This window comes from Mobula birostris, chromosome 7 (genome assembly GCF_030028105.1).
Source record: "Mobula birostris isolate sMobBir1 chromosome 7, sMobBir1.hap1, whole genome shotgun sequence".
NCBI lineage: Eukaryota > Metazoa > Chordata > Chondrichthyes > Myliobatiformes > Myliobatidae > Mobula > Mobula birostris.
Window position 1 is genome coordinate 145,588,611 of NC_092376.1, and position 15,590 is coordinate 145,604,200.

Below are 15,590 nucleotides of genomic sequence, written 5' to 3' on the forward strand. Positions count from 1 at the left end.
CAGTCTTTTCATTGATTCTATTACGGTTATTGGATTTATTGAGTATGCCTGCAAGAAAATAAGTCTCCAGCCTGTATATGGTGACATACAAACTTTTGATAATAAATTTACTTTGAAACTTTAAAAATCCAAGCAAGCAGCATCTGCTGACCCTCCTCTGTCAATCCTGCCTGTTATGTGCTCAAAGAATTCCAACAGATCTGTCAGGCAAGATTTCCCCTTTAAAAAAAACAAGCTTCACTCCCAAATAAGCACAGCACCTTTTATGCACGCTTTGAGAGGGAGATTAAAACACCTGAGCAAATCCATGCACCATCTAATAAGCCTATGATCTAGGTCTCAGAGGCTGATGTCAGAACATCTTTCAAAAAGGGTGAACCCTTGCAAGGTGTTAGGGCTGACTGTGTACCTGGTAGGGCACCGAAGACCTGTGCCAACCAACTGGCAGATGTTCAAGGATATTTTCAAGCTCTCACTGTGGCAACCAGAGGTTCCCATCTCCTTCAAAAGTGCAACAATCATACCAATGCCCAAGAATAGGGTGAGCTGTCTTGCGACCATCACCCAGTTGTACTCACATCTGTGAAGTGTTCTGAGTAGTTAATCATTGCCAGGAGCAACTCCTGCCTTAGCAAGGACCTGGACCTGCTGCAATTTGCCAATCTCCACAATAAGTCTACACTGGATGCACTCTCACTGGCTCTACACCCGGCAGTGAACCACCTGGACAACAGCAATACCCAAGTCAAGCTTCTGTTTATTGATACCCTCAGTACTAATCAACAAGCCTCAAAACCTGCAGTTCGGTCTGCAACTGGATCCTTGACTTCCTCACCAGGAGGCCACAGTCAGTGCAGATGAGAACATCCCCTCACTGACAATCAACACTGGATCATCTCAAGAATGCATGCATAGCCCACTGCTCTACTCTCTCTACCCCCGTGACTGTGTGGCTAAGCACAGCTCAAAAGCCAGCTATAGGTTTGCTGACGACAACTATTGTTAGCAGAATCTCAAATCATGAGGATGCATACAGGAGCCTACATTAGTTCAACTGGTCGAATGACGTCGCAATAACAACCTTGCAATCAATGCCAGTAACATGAAAGAACTGATTGTGAACTTCAGGAAGGGGAAGTCGAAAGAATACATACCAGTCCTCATCGAGGGGTCAGCAGTGAAAAGGGTAAGCAGTTTCATGCTCCGTGTGTCAACATCTCTGAAGATATCTAGCCTGAGCTTAGCACATTAATGCTTTTACAAAGAAGGTATGACAGTGGCTATATTTCTTTAGGAGTTTGAGGAGACTTGATATGTCACTAAAGACTCACTCTAATTTCTACAGATTACTGTGGAGAGCATTTTAACTGTCTTCATCACCCTCTGGTCTGGAGGGTCACTGCACAGGATCAGAAAAAGCTGAGGAAGTTTGTAAACAATGTCAGCTCCAACATGGCTCTAGACTCACCAGCATCCAGGACACCTTCAAAAGGTGATGTCTCAAAAAGGTGGCATGCAACATTAAGGACCACCTTCACCCATTATATGCCCTCTTATTGCAATCATCGAGGTGGTGGTACAGGAGCCCGAAGACACACACTTAAATGTTTCAGGAACAGCTTCTTCCCTTCCATGATCAGATTCCTGAATGGACAATGAACCCATGCACACTACCTCACTTTTTCTTTCCTCTTTTGTGCTCTTTTTGCACTACCTATTTAATTTCATTTTTATATATACACAGTGGATTCTGGTTCACTGGGCCAGCCACTTATTTGGGATAACCCTTCTAGAACAAAAATTAATCCAGAAAATAGCCAGGATTCCTTTCACTTAATTGGCACACTGTGCTGCTTAATTAGGGCAGGAGACTGTTGTCTAACAATTTCCAACTAGTAACAGTCACTTGCAATTGGATGGCCGTTGGACACTTCGCCATGCCTACAGTGAACAGTTTTTAAGTAACATCAGTTGCGTCTGTTGGTGTTCAAAAAGCAGTGATTTTTGTCACTGATAGTTGTCAAGAAATATGAAGGAAGACTATCTGGAACAGTTTTGCTCAATGCAGTTTCAAGCATTCAGGCTTGGAGATGCCAGAAATGACCAGAAGTGAAAATTAAACAATTTTACTACTTCAACAAATTAGGAACTACGAACTTTTAAGGTATCAATCATCTTGAATGTTACCATGAAAAAGATTTGGAGAATACAATTGTTAAAAGAATTGTATGAAGACGGTCCATTATCTGAATTAAATGTCAGAACTGATTTTGTTCATTTACAGTCAAAAGAACAATAACTGCCTTCCTCAATAACTTACCAGTAACTAATGTGACCTCCTATATTATGCATTACTAGTTAACTAAAAATTTACTGTATTTTTTCTTTAACCATTGCTAATTATAGATTTATATGCCATTTCATCTGCACCATCACAAAGCTGTTTTGGCTTTGTCACACAATGAGTTTAACTTGTACGAAATAACTGGAACTAGGCAAAACCACTGCAACTTCCTCAACCCATGAAAATAACTAGAACATTCACAGAATATGTCATTCAGTGTCTCATGCCTGCTCTGCCATTAACCAAGACCATGGCTAATTCTACATCTCACATTTTCCTACACTAAACCCATATCACACAACTACCTTGCCAATAGCAAATGTATTTGATCGCCATCTTGAATATGGTCAGCCTCCACAGACTTTGTGCAGTGAATTCTGAAGCTATTTCTTCTCAAAAAGGACTGCTACAGTAGCACAGCAGTTAGCTCAATGTCATTACAGCGCAGGGAGTCAGAATTCAGCAATAAATTTCAGCTCCACCTGTAAGACGATTGCACATCCTTCCCATGAGTGCATGGGTTTCCTCCGGTTGCTCCCCTTTCCTCCCACGTTCCAAAGGCGTACCGGATAGTAACGTCCTGTGACTAGGATAGAGCTAGGTAGGTGGGTCATTGGGCAGTGTGGCTCATTAGGCTGGTAGGACCTGTTCTGCGTTGTATCTCCAAATATTTTTGTTTTAAAAACCTCACATTTGCATGGCATACCCTCACTTGAGACTGTGACCCCAACTACAGATCCTACAGGCAGGGGAAAACACCATTCCTCATCAGGATGGAGATGTATATTCAAGATGGAGATCAATAAACTTGCTAACATCAAGGTAGTCAAGTGCTATGGGCTTAGTGTAAGATTAACCATGATCTTGGTTAATGGCAGAACAGGCATGAGACACTGAATAACATTCCATTTATGTTCTTGTTATTTCCACGGGTTGAGAAATGTTGTGGCTTTGCCTAGTTATAGTGATTTCATACAAGTTAAACTGTAAGAGTTAGTTATGTGACAAAGCCAAAATTGCTTGGTGTTAGTTCGCTAATGAAATAGCATATGATCTATAATTAGCAATGGTTAAAAGAAACTTTTGGAAAACTTTTAGTTAACTGGGAATGCGTAATGTAAATTGAGGTAACACAAGGATAAAGTGGAGTTAATTCTGTTAAACCCTGTAAGAATTTTAGATTTTAACTAGATCATTTTTCATTTCACTTAACTCTACAAGCAGAGACAGCTTAATCCCAATGTCAAGAATTAAACTCGTGAAGCTTTGCTACATTACCTCTAATGCACACCCTTCCTCCAGGACAGACTACACCTGTATCAAATATTCCAAATTCAACCTCGTTAGGGCTTCATATAATGGGACAAGCAAACCCCACTTTTGTTCTCAAACTGTCTCACAAACAAATTAGCATACAATTTGCCTTCCTAAGTGTATGCTGAAGATGCACATTAATTTTCAGTGATGCACAAGAACATCCAAGTCTATCATCAATCTTTCACCATTTACCCAATTTACAATTTTGTCTTCTAAAAAGTGATGAGCTCACATATTATATTCTATCTGTGAAGTCCTTACCATTCACTTAACTTGCCTGTATATCCCTCAAGTTTATCGGCATCTTCTTCACAACCCATCATGCCACCTAGCAAACATGAATCTATTATACTTGAGAAAATCTGCAGATGCTGGATATCCAAAGCAACACATTCAAAATGCTGTAAGAACTCAGCAGGCCAGGCAGCATCTACGGAAAAGAGTAAACAATTGACATTTTGGGTCAAGACCCTCCATCAGGACTTCCTCCTACCCCACCTTCCCTGAACACCCCAACCCTCCTTTCTCCTCAGACACTACCAACCCTCTTGCCCACCCCCATCTAATCCCAGCTCTCATCCATACCAGGTCTTCACAATTCCCTCAGGCCTTCTCCTTTCTGAGGCAGAACATTCCGCCCTCAGTAAAGGCCTCACCTTTGTCCCCCTGTGCCCGCACTTCACTGAGTTCAGTCCTGATGAAGTCTCTACCCAAACATCAGCTGTTTACTCTTTTGCATAGATGCTGCCTGGTCTGTTGAATTCCTCCAGCATTTTGAGTATATTATACTTAATCCCATGAGCCAAATCAATGATAAAGATTAACTGCTTTAGCAAAGGCCAATATCCATTAATGAAATCTCTAATGTACCACAAACTTTCTCGCATTGTTCACACACAAATTTGCTAGATTAGAAAGTAAATCAGAATTTACAATGTGCATCTCCTATTCTAAGTTACTTCTTTGCAATGTACAAAATACAATGAAATTGCAAACCATGCTTGCTATTAAGTTACTTTATTAGGAGCTCTACTGTGCTATCCCGTCACTAGAGTCAGAGTTACAAAGAATGGAAACAGACCCTTCAGCACAACAAGATGCCCCATTCAAGCTAGTCCCATTTGCCAGTGTTTGGCCCATAATCTTCTAAACCTTTCCAATCCACATACCTGTGCAACTGTCTTTGAAAAGTTATTATAATACGGATCTAACTACTCCCTCTGACAGCTTATTCCATATGCTCAGTTCTTTGTTTAAAAGAGTTGCCTCTCAAATTCCTCTTAAATCTTTGCCCTATCATCTTAAACCTATGCCCCCTAGTTCTTTCAATTTCCAACTCTGGGAAAAAGACTGAGTGTATTTACCCTGTCTATGCCCTTCCTGATCTACAAATTCACCTCTCAGTCTCTTACATTCTTTAAAAAAAAAATTCTTACTCTAACTTGTATACCATTTCCTCAAGTCCTGGCAACATCCTTTTAAATCTTTTCTGGACACTTTCCAGTTAGAAACATAGAAAACCTACAGCACAATACAAGCCCTTCGGCACACAAAGTTGCGCCGATCGTGTCCCTACCTTAGAAATTACTAGGCTTACCATAGCCCTCTATTTTTCTATAACATCTTTTGAATAGCTGGGTACAACTGCATCATAACCTCCCAAATTTTAAACTCAATGCCCTGAATTATAAAAGGCCAAGATCCCTCTTCACCACCTTGTCTACCTGTGATTCCACTTTCAGGCAACATGTTCTTATACACCCGGTCCCTCTGTTCTGCAGCACTCTAGTTTGTTCACTGTGAAAATCCTACCCGGATTCAGCTTTCCAAAAATGCAACACTTCGCACTCACCCTCACAGTTCCTCAGCCCACTTCATCAGCTGATCAAGATCCCCAGTAATTTTTGATAACTTTCTTCAATATCCATTGCATCACCTAATTTAGTGTCATCTGCTAACTAACCGTGCCCTGTACATTCTTATCCAAATCACCGAAATAGATGACAAACACTCTCTCCTGATGTCTCGCATGGATATCCGACCAAAGAAAAGACCTTCTACCATATCTTCTGCTTGATTCCATGCAATCTAACTCATCATGTGGAACCTTAAAGACCTCACTCGAATCATGTAAACCACATCTATCACCCTGCCCTCATCAGCCTTCTTGGTCACCTATCAAATAATTCAATGAAGTTGTTAACATATGATCTACTGAGCACACAACAATTACTGACTTCCATTAATCAACCCATTTTTCTAGATGTAGATACATCTTATCCCTCAGGATCCTCTCCAGTAACTTCCTTCCCACAGATGTTAAGACTTACTGATTTAAAGATCCCAGGTTTTAATTTGCCACCCTTAAATTTTCTAACTTCTAGGCCATTGGCACTTCACCCATGGTTAATGATGATGCAAATAATCTCAGCTGGCTTCTGCATATTTCTTCCCTAGCCTCACACTTACACAAGTTGAAAATATTTACATTCTGCAAAATACTCAGTTGGCTCAATTTTGTTCCAGCTCCAAAATCTGAGTGTTTTAACATATGCATCAAATCTCATGTCTACAGCTGTTAATCAAGACAAACAGAATATGTAGACTCCAGTGATCAGGTATGGAGAAGCTGAGCAACCAGCATTTCTAAAACAAATTACAGCAGACATTTAGCCAATTTACAAAGTAGAATTAGCAAAATAAACACCATAGCTAATGTAGAGGAAATGCATAGCTGCAACTGGAGATGGAACTTCATGGCTGGATCCGCGAACTTTATTTAGAAAATACTGTAAAGACGTGGAAGAAGGTCTTGTCACACCATCATCATGTGCCATGTCGTATGATGGGGTGATCATGGCCTTCCACAACCATGATTGTTCTTGGTGAATTTATCTACAGAAACAGTCTGCCATTGCCGCCTTCTGAGCAGTATCTTTTCAAGATAGGCAACCCCAGCAATAATCAATACTCTTCAGAGATTGAGTGACTGCCTGGCATCAGTGGTCGCATAACCAGGACTTGTGCCATGCATCATCTGCCAGCTGCTCATACAACTATCCACCACCTGCTCCCAGTGCTTCACCAGACCCTGATTGGTGTTGGGGGTGTAGACTGTTAAGCAGGTGCTACACCTTGCCCTCTGGTGACCTGCAGGCTAGCAAAGGGATGGACCTTTCACCTCCTTTGGTAGAGATGCATCTCTACCCCACCACCCAAAGATAACACCATCCCTCCTGTAAAGTATGATGGAGCCCAGAAACATCATGCTAAGGGGATGTTTTTTCAGAGGTAGGACTGGAAATCTGGTCAGGATTAATTAGAAGATAAAGGCTGCTAAACAGAGGGATCCTGGATGAAAACCTACTAGTCTCTGCCAGAGAGCTCGAACTGGGGAGGAAGTTCATCTTTCAGCAGAACAAGCAGAGCAACCATGGAGTGGCTTCAAATTAAGAACATTGATGTCCTTGAGTGGCCCAGTCACAGTTCTGACCTTAACCTGATCGAACATCCCTGGCAAGATCTCAAAATTGCCGTCCACTGCCGCTCTCCAACTAATCTAGCACAGCTTGAGCAAGTTTGCAAGGAGGAACGGGCAAATCTTGCTCCATCACACTGTGCAATGTTAATCAAGACTCATCCAAAAAGACAACTGCCTGTTATAACTGCTAAAAGTTGTTCAACAAAGTACTGAGCAAAGGGGGATGAATACTTTTAAACTGTTTACATTTCAGTTTTTTGAATTTTTAATTTTTCATGCTTTACAATTTTCCCTGTTTTTGAAAAAGAGTACTTGATTCACAAATAAAAATTCTCAGTTAAATGAATCAAAATCCCTAGTTTGTGTTAACAAAGACTTAGGGAATGCTTTCACAAGGCACTGTTATAAATACATTTGCAGCATTAAGTTACTAATAAAAATATTTAAGGGAAAAAAAACATGGAGAAGGGAATACAAGCAGGATGAACAGAAAGAATATAATTAGTGCTAAAATACAGAGATTCAATCAAGCCAAAACAATTAGGATTGTCAAAAATCAGGAAACCACCAGAAGTTTACCCTTTGAATGCACAGAACGTTTTCAGACATCAGCAACACAAGCACAATTACTGATTAAAGCTGTAATCCAGAATTCATTCAAACCCAAATAACAAAATTTGCTTTCGCATTTGTGCATCATAAGCACCTCACTTATATCCGAAATGCACAAAACTCTACTGCAATTAACTAAAATTAACACTATATAATCTGATGCACACGTTAAATTAAATTATAACCTCTTAATTTTATGCTCTTCATAAGTAATGTTTGAAAAATATTCAACACACACAAAATGCTGGTGGAACGCAGCAGGCCAGGCAGCATCTATAGGAAGCGGTACCTTTGACGTTTCGGGCCGAGACCCTTCATCAGGACTAAATGAAAGAAGAGATAGTAAGAGATTTGAAAGTGGAAGGGGCAGCGGAGATCCAAAATGATAGAAGAAGACAGGAGGGGGAGGAATTGAGCTAAGAGCTGGAAAGTTGATTGGCAAAAGGGATACGAGGCTGGAGAAGGAAGAGGATCATGGGATGGGAGGCCTGGGGAGAAAGAAAGGGGGAGGGAAGCCCAGAGGATGGGCAAGGAGTTAGCTAAGACAATGGGTCTACCTGGACAGGCAGGTTTGTGGATCTTGGGTAGGAGGTAGAAACGGGAAGTGCAGGGTGTAGGAACTATAAGGTTGGTAGCAGTGGATGGGAGATCCTCTGAGCGGATAAAGTTGGTGATGGTGTGGGAGACAATGACCTGGTGCTCCTTAGTGGGGTCATGATCGAGGGGTAAGTAAGAAGGGGTATCCGTGAGTTGTCGCTGTGCCTCGGCAAGGTAGAGGTCAGTACGGCGGACTACAGCACCCCGCTTTTAAAAATATGGGTCTGTTGGATTCATGCTTGATTTTTATGGAAGAGTAGCTTCAATGGTAATTCTAGAAAAATTATGATACCTTTTCTACAGTAAACAATATAAAGCCAAACCTTTTTAGCTTTATATTTTAACCCAAGGATATGAGTCTCTAAAGTTGAAAATAATTACCATCATGTATACAGTGTTATGATGTGTAAAACACTGCTGATTTTAAGCACAAATAGTATTACAGATTAAAAATAAACGAATGCAACAGGACTTCCAGTTATACCACATCAAAAACCTGCTCAAGGTATTTTGCAAGGTTGATATGCTACCCACTTTATTACAAACGTATATCCTAGAAATGAATTCAAACCACCATTTGGACTAGTTACATTTTAAAACTGCATTAACATCTGTGAGGTGACCTGCCTTCAGTATGGCATAATCTGAGTACAGTATCGCTCAATCCAAGATCAGCTGTTACTCTCCTGTTAAACAGAATTTGACATTCCTCTGGTTCTCCAACCACTAGACCCCACACCAATATTCCCGCCCCCATTCCTCCCCTCCCCCAAAACAAAATCATCTCATCGGATTTCAGAGTGAGGAAAAAAAATCACTGACAGTGTCTTCCTGTTTTCCCTTTGATTACATGGTCCACTTTTTGCTGACAGTTTCAAGGCTGCACAGATGAGGCTCTGAAAGGACTTATTTATATTTTTAAAAAATTAACAATCAATCGTCAAAGTACGAAACGCCCGCAAGCTGCGGGCGGGACACCGCAAGCGGTGGAGTCCCACATCCGAGTTTGGCACCAAATTTGCCCCCGCTCCAGAAACCTCCCCCGCAGCCCCGCCCAGACTCCATTCCGCAGCCCCCGCCCACCGGAGGGGATCCCAGAACAGCAAACTACGCGGGCGCGGCGGAGAGCGGAGCCGGTGCCGGAGACCGGTCCGGTTACCCGAAGGCGATCGGCCATCCGAGCAGCTTCCTTCCCCCGGAGAGAAACAGCGGCCGGGAAGGGAGGGGGGGGGCGTGCTACCGGCGGCTGGACGCTGACGCCATGTCAGACACTGGAAAAACTTCTGGATCCACAAAGCGCCCGAGCCACCGCCGCAAAAACCACCCGACGGCGTCCAAACATCCCCCCCTACACTTCTTCACGTTACCTGTCTTTGTTTCAACTTTTTCTCCTTTCTTTTTTATCCTCCCCACCTAACTTTAAAACTCGTCTCCGCTGAGGCACTGGCGACGCTCAGACTGGAGGCGGAGCACCGGTCCGTGTATCCTTCCGCGGCCTGGAGGGAGAGGAAGGGGGGAGGGGGAGGGATAGCGGGAGGACCGGGAATAAATGGCCAATTATCATTGGCCCGCCTCGTCAGTGACGGAAGCACTGAGAGCCAAACCCGACCGTGCAGCAACAAGTTCCGAGCCGCACTGTGCAGTGAAGTTAAGTGAAGTCGAGCTTTCGCTTCATATTCCGGTTACATACTCCCTCAAGGTTTAAAGGCTTTTTCTTTGTTCGTAAAAAAGTTGTCTGAAGGTCTCGACTCACTGTGCCCTTCAGCGATGGAAACTTCAGCTCCCGCACTCTCTCAAACCACCGGCTTGCAGTCCCTCCTCCACCGGCCAAAGTGACTCGGGTCTGAATCAGTCGCTGCTCGTGGAATGTACAGAAGGGTTTCTGACGACAACACAATTAATTGGTAGCATCCACCATTGTACTGCTGAGATTGCCCGGTCACATCAGAATTACCGCATTACTATTTAATAGCAAGGACGACTCCTAATAACGTTGTGCCCTCTTGACCTTCGGGAATGATTGCCATTTCCTATGCAGCATCCTAGATTCGGATAAAAACAGATTTTGACGAAAGTATGCAGCAGCGTCTTTGGAGAGCGAAATAAAATTAATGATTTAAGTCAGTGATTTTTCCCCCCATCGGACAGCGATAAAGGTTTATTCAGTTCCTTCCTCCACGGTTGCTACCGAATCCGCTGAGAATGTGCAGCCTTTTTCAGATTTCCGTAGTACTTTGCCTTGTATCGTGTGCGAGGAAATTACATTAAATACGAAGATTCTTTAAATGCCAGTACATTAAAAAGGTGATCATGCAAGCTGAAAGTGTTGATAGAAAACCAAAGTTGTTTGGGAAAGTATAGATGCAGAATGTGTAACTAAAATTACAAAGGGAAAGGAAGTGATGCTGGAAGTGTGTAATAATAATGCCGCAAGTGCTGGATACCTGAAATGAAATAAGTTAATGTTGAATACGGTAAACCACAACTTACCTGGGGAAGATAAGGTGTTTCTTGAACTCGCACTAAGCTTTGCTAGAGCGGTGCATAAGGCTCAAATTTGAGGTCAGAGTGAAACAAAGTGGCAGACAACTGAAATTTCAACAGGATATACAAATTAGTCATCCGATATGTTTTGGACCACCTTAGATTTAGAGAAGAAAGCATCATGAGCAGCAAATACTTTTGAGTTAAGTTGAGTTAGGAGTGAACGATTGTAACCCTGAACAGTAGCAAAGGAAGACATAAAGCAACGTCTGGATGTACTGAAAGATCTATGGGAAGTGATGGGTAATGGTGGAGATGGACAAATAAACTAGAACATTTCTGAAGAGAATAAGTGGAAGGTGTACGTACTGGAGACTGTGAAGGAGTTGTGCAGATTGCAAAGGATGATCTATTGAATGTGACAGAAAATAAAGAGGAGTCTTTGAGCGGAGAAAATGAATAAGTGGATGCTGAACTGGAGGTTATGTGAAAGAATAAGAAATACTTCAATGACCATGTTATTGTTTTTGTAGGGGGTTTGCTGCAAGACTACTGAAATAAAACAATACCTCCTTTTTACAAGCTCAATATATCTAAAATGATTTACAGCCAGTGGGTTGTCAGTGTGGTTGTACTGCTGTACACAGTGATGTCAGTATTATAGTACAGAAACATGCATTCATATTAATTTGTCCATTGCTCCAGAATAAACCAGTATTTAACAATCGCTTCTTTTTTGCAACAACTGATTTTATTGACGTTTATATGGATATATGCCTGTTGGATGTGTGTTCGGAACTGATAATTTTCTGCGCGTTTATTAGTCAATTTTATGCTACTGAATATCGAAATTTAACCAAACCATCTAGATCTATATATTCCTGATATACCTGCGGTAGATTTCAGCAATAAAGATCCCTGCAAAAAAGTTACAGACGGTATAGCTAAGTTGCATTTGCAGGTTAAAATAATGCAATAAATTAATCAGACAAAGATGTCAAATTATATGCACATCAATCATAAGCAATGTCACGAGCTGTAATTGTATGAAGTGCTATAAATTATTGTTTTTCTCTTGGGATATTAGGTAGGCCGGATGAGCATTGATCTAAATAGCACATTCCGAGGTAACTCATACAGGATTCCAGCATCGCCCAAAAAAATCATTTTTGCTCGTTTCCAGGTTTCACATTTTCACTCTTGGAATGCACATCTGGAGTTATTGAGCCTAAGTAAATATCTTTTATCTCCACGTCTGATGGATTCTGCAATCAAAACTCGACAAGTCATTTTTTACATTAAAGAAGCTCAGGAGGAAGGCGGGAGAATACCGTTGATATTTTTAATTGAAATTTGGATATTCCAAACTAATGATACATGATAAACCGTCAAAAAAGTAGTCGTGTTGTCGGTGTTAAGTGGATCTTTGTGGGGTGGAAAACCGTTTTCCACTGAAACGTGTAAATCCAAATTGAATGTAATTCAAACTCAAGGATCGCAAGCGAATGCTCATTTAGAGAATGGAATAGTTCTTGGGAATGTATTGGACAATGCGAACTTGATTTTCTTTCTTTGTCTCCCTATTTTCTGTGGCGGATGAAGTTCCTTCTCTGTATTGGGTTTCCTGCTGATTCCAGGTCTGTGATCAGGCTCTTTGCTTTTGGCCCAGTGGCTACATGACGTTGAGGAGATTGGCGACGCGAAGTCTGCGATTCAAAACCAAGCGAACTTCTTTCCACATCATCGCAAAACAATACAAAATCTGGTGTTTGAGCAGGAAATGTCAAGGTAGTTCTGTAGCAGTTTAAAGTCGCTCCAGAATGTTAGGTTATAGTCTTCACTTTGTTTTATATTGTTGCATAGTTTTAGGGTACCCTCCTGAATTTGCAGGCGCAGTTCTTAACTTAATGAGCAAACTACAGTGTATCATATACATATGGATTTTCAGAAATGGGATTTACGTTTAAAATCAGTTTTGTTGACGCTTTAAATTCTTAGCGAGTTCCTTATAATCTCCATCCCGATAGGATTTTGTAAACCACAACCCGTATTCATTTTCTGGCACTGTATTTTTCTAATTCCAGTGCAAATAATTCGATATTTATTCTAAAAAGATTACTTTTTGTAAATGTTGGTTTTATAAAACAGGGATAGTTTTGAACAATTAATATTCAATATGCTTTGTTATAATTAGCAATTTTGCTCTGAGGTAGAAAGAGTTGAATTTTGTCAGGGTGAAGTTATCGCGGAGTTGCAAATCTCGAACGTGCGGTATGATTTTAGATCACCGATTATGGCGGTGTATTTGCTCGGTATTTTTCAGTCACAGTTTCCTTACTGGCGTTAATTCTGATGCTGTGGTCCCCATCTGGCGGTGTCATAACAAAAAGGTTCCCAGGTCTCGGTCGAAGACCTCTAGTTACAGGGCAAATAATTCCCGTCGTGACTCTCCCATAACTGTAAAATATTAATTTCCCATCAGAAATTAAATAGCAATGAAGACGTTGGACTATTCGGGGGTGGGGGAGTTACATGAGTAAATATTATATAGTGAAAATAAATCTATTTTTGAAAGGTAGTCTGTGTTGCTCAAGATTTCTAGCACCTGAAGTGCTTAAAATTAAGTAAGAAATTAATATCTGTAGATAACGGGAGTTGGTGAAAAAAACTGGATAAGATACTGGGGAGATAATGTCGAGTTTTTCTATTATTTCATGGAAAATATTTTTTTTCTTTTTCAGTAACCATAAATTTAATCTCAGTAAACGCTGTGCCGTTCTGGGGGAAGGTATGAAGCTGACATTGGTAACCGATATGTTCAGTCCATTTCTATACACCCTTCTTCTGCATCGTATTTTGCAGGTATTTCTGTAAAGCACGTGTACACATGTTGGGACAAGAATCGTTCAGCACAAAATAAATACTTATATTCCGTGAAAAAGACGACTTCGTTGAGGCCAATTTATCGCTTATCACTTGACACCTGACCACGGGCAGCTTGTTTAAATGATTTTTTTCCTTCAAAAAATCGTGGACGCAATACTTTGGTTGCCTTATCTTTCTTGCTGAACAAAAGCTTTGGTCAGAGAAGGTTATGGGAAGATTTGATGGGGCTGTTTACAACTACAAAGGATTTAGAGGAGTAAAATGTAGATCAATTGCGACTTAGTGGCTGGAGACTCCGTGGCCAGAGGGCATAAATACAGGTTGAGCGGCGTGAAAACAAAAGAACCAAGTGACTCCGCACCACCGACTGGTGCTTAGGAATTGGAATTTACTGTCAAGTAATGTTATAGAAAATTAATTCAAGAGGGATTGGATTACCAACCCATGCTTAAAATTTAATAGTCCACATCTATATTCCTTCATGGCTAGAAATATAAATTAAATTACTCTTAGCAAAACTCAAAGATATTAGGTTCACTTTCAAAAATTTATATAAAAAGTAGCGCTACAGCATCACTTTACCAGGAAAGTCAAATCAGTGCACAGACCAATTACCTTTCATGTAGGGTTTAATAAAATGTGGCAAGCAATATAAAGTAGATGGTAATATATTGGATTTTTGGTATGTATATAAAATAAATTCATGCAGCTAAGTCTTAATAGAACATTTTACAGTGAATGCCTCGCTTGGTAAGTGTGTGGCAAGGCATACATATAGTGGCTTTTTCTTGTCATTGTTTAAGATGGTTCGCTTTAAAAAGTGTTCCAAATGAAGATCTCTTGTTTCTTAGGTTTATCTAAACTGTTGAATAAAAGTATTGAAATTCTGTATAAACACATTAATAGGAAACAATTAGATGCAGAATCTGAATTAAAATAAGAATGTATATACCGTAGGAAGAACTTAGCCAGACAGGCAGCATTTGTGGAAATAGAAACCGGTCAATCTTCCAGGCTGAGGACCCTGCAATAAGGGAAACTCTTCAGTCTAAACAGCAGCAAAGGTGGGGGAGGACTTTCTTTCTCGACCTTTTTTTCTGCAGAGATTGTTTCACTGGCTGAGTTATCCAATGTTCTGTACTTGAGACCCACATTAATTGCCACTTCCGTTAAAAATATAGGTATTAGTTAATAAAGCAGAAAAATGGTATGTTACTGATACAATAACATAGATAAGCATGAGATTTTGGTCATGAAATTTCCAGTGTTTTTTGAAACGTAAGAATAAAACAGAAGGACAAACAGCTTTGGGAATCACTGCCTCTCCTTTTCGGTGATCTGGTTTGAGTCCTAACCTCCGGAGCTATTGTGAGGAATTTGCCTATTTTCCCTGTGACCACATGGGTTTCCTCAGACACTGTGAAGAAATCCCACATCTCAAAATCATGCGGATTGGTAGGTAAATTGGTCACTGCATGTGATCAATGATTCATCTGATGAAGGCAAGCGTTCCATATGCCTTCTACTGTCTACTTGTGTGCTACTTTCAGGGAGCAATATCAATGCTGATAAAGCCTGCCATTCAGCATATCCTTTTCCATTATATTAAACCACTCAAATTGCAGCACCTCATATTTCAAAGTTCAAAGTAAATTTACTGTCAATTTATATATATACATATATATATATATATATGTGTGTCACAATATACTACCTTGAGATTCATTTTCTTGCAGGCATTACAATAGAACAAAGAAATACAATAGAAAAACTACACACAAACAAAGACCGACAAACAACCAATGTGCAAAAGAAGTCAAACCGTGCCAATAAATATATAATATTGAGAACATGAGTTGTAGAGTCCTT

At 40.6% G+C, this 15,590-nt stretch overlaps 1 protein-coding gene across 5 annotated transcripts in view; it reads right to left on the reverse strand.

The window, feature by feature from the left end:
* smad5 (SMAD family member 5) overlaps positions 1-10,904 on the reverse strand; it is a 49,825-nt gene extending 38,921 nt beyond the window's left edge. Inside the window, exons 1-2 of one of the 5 annotated variants that reach the window (XM_072263866.1) lie at positions 9,719-9,858; positions 3,939-4,091 (exon numbers count right to left, since the gene is read on the reverse strand). The gene's annotated coding sequence lies outside the window, so the exon portion shown is untranslated. Of the gene's footprint in view, positions 1-3,922; positions 4,092-9,718; positions 9,859-10,104; positions 10,365-10,841 lie in introns of those variants that run through there. The other 4 variants (XM_072263865.1, XM_072263868.1, XM_072263867.1 and 1 more) reach the window with 4 other exon arrangements.
* Positions 10,905-15,590: the final 4,686 nt, after the last annotated feature.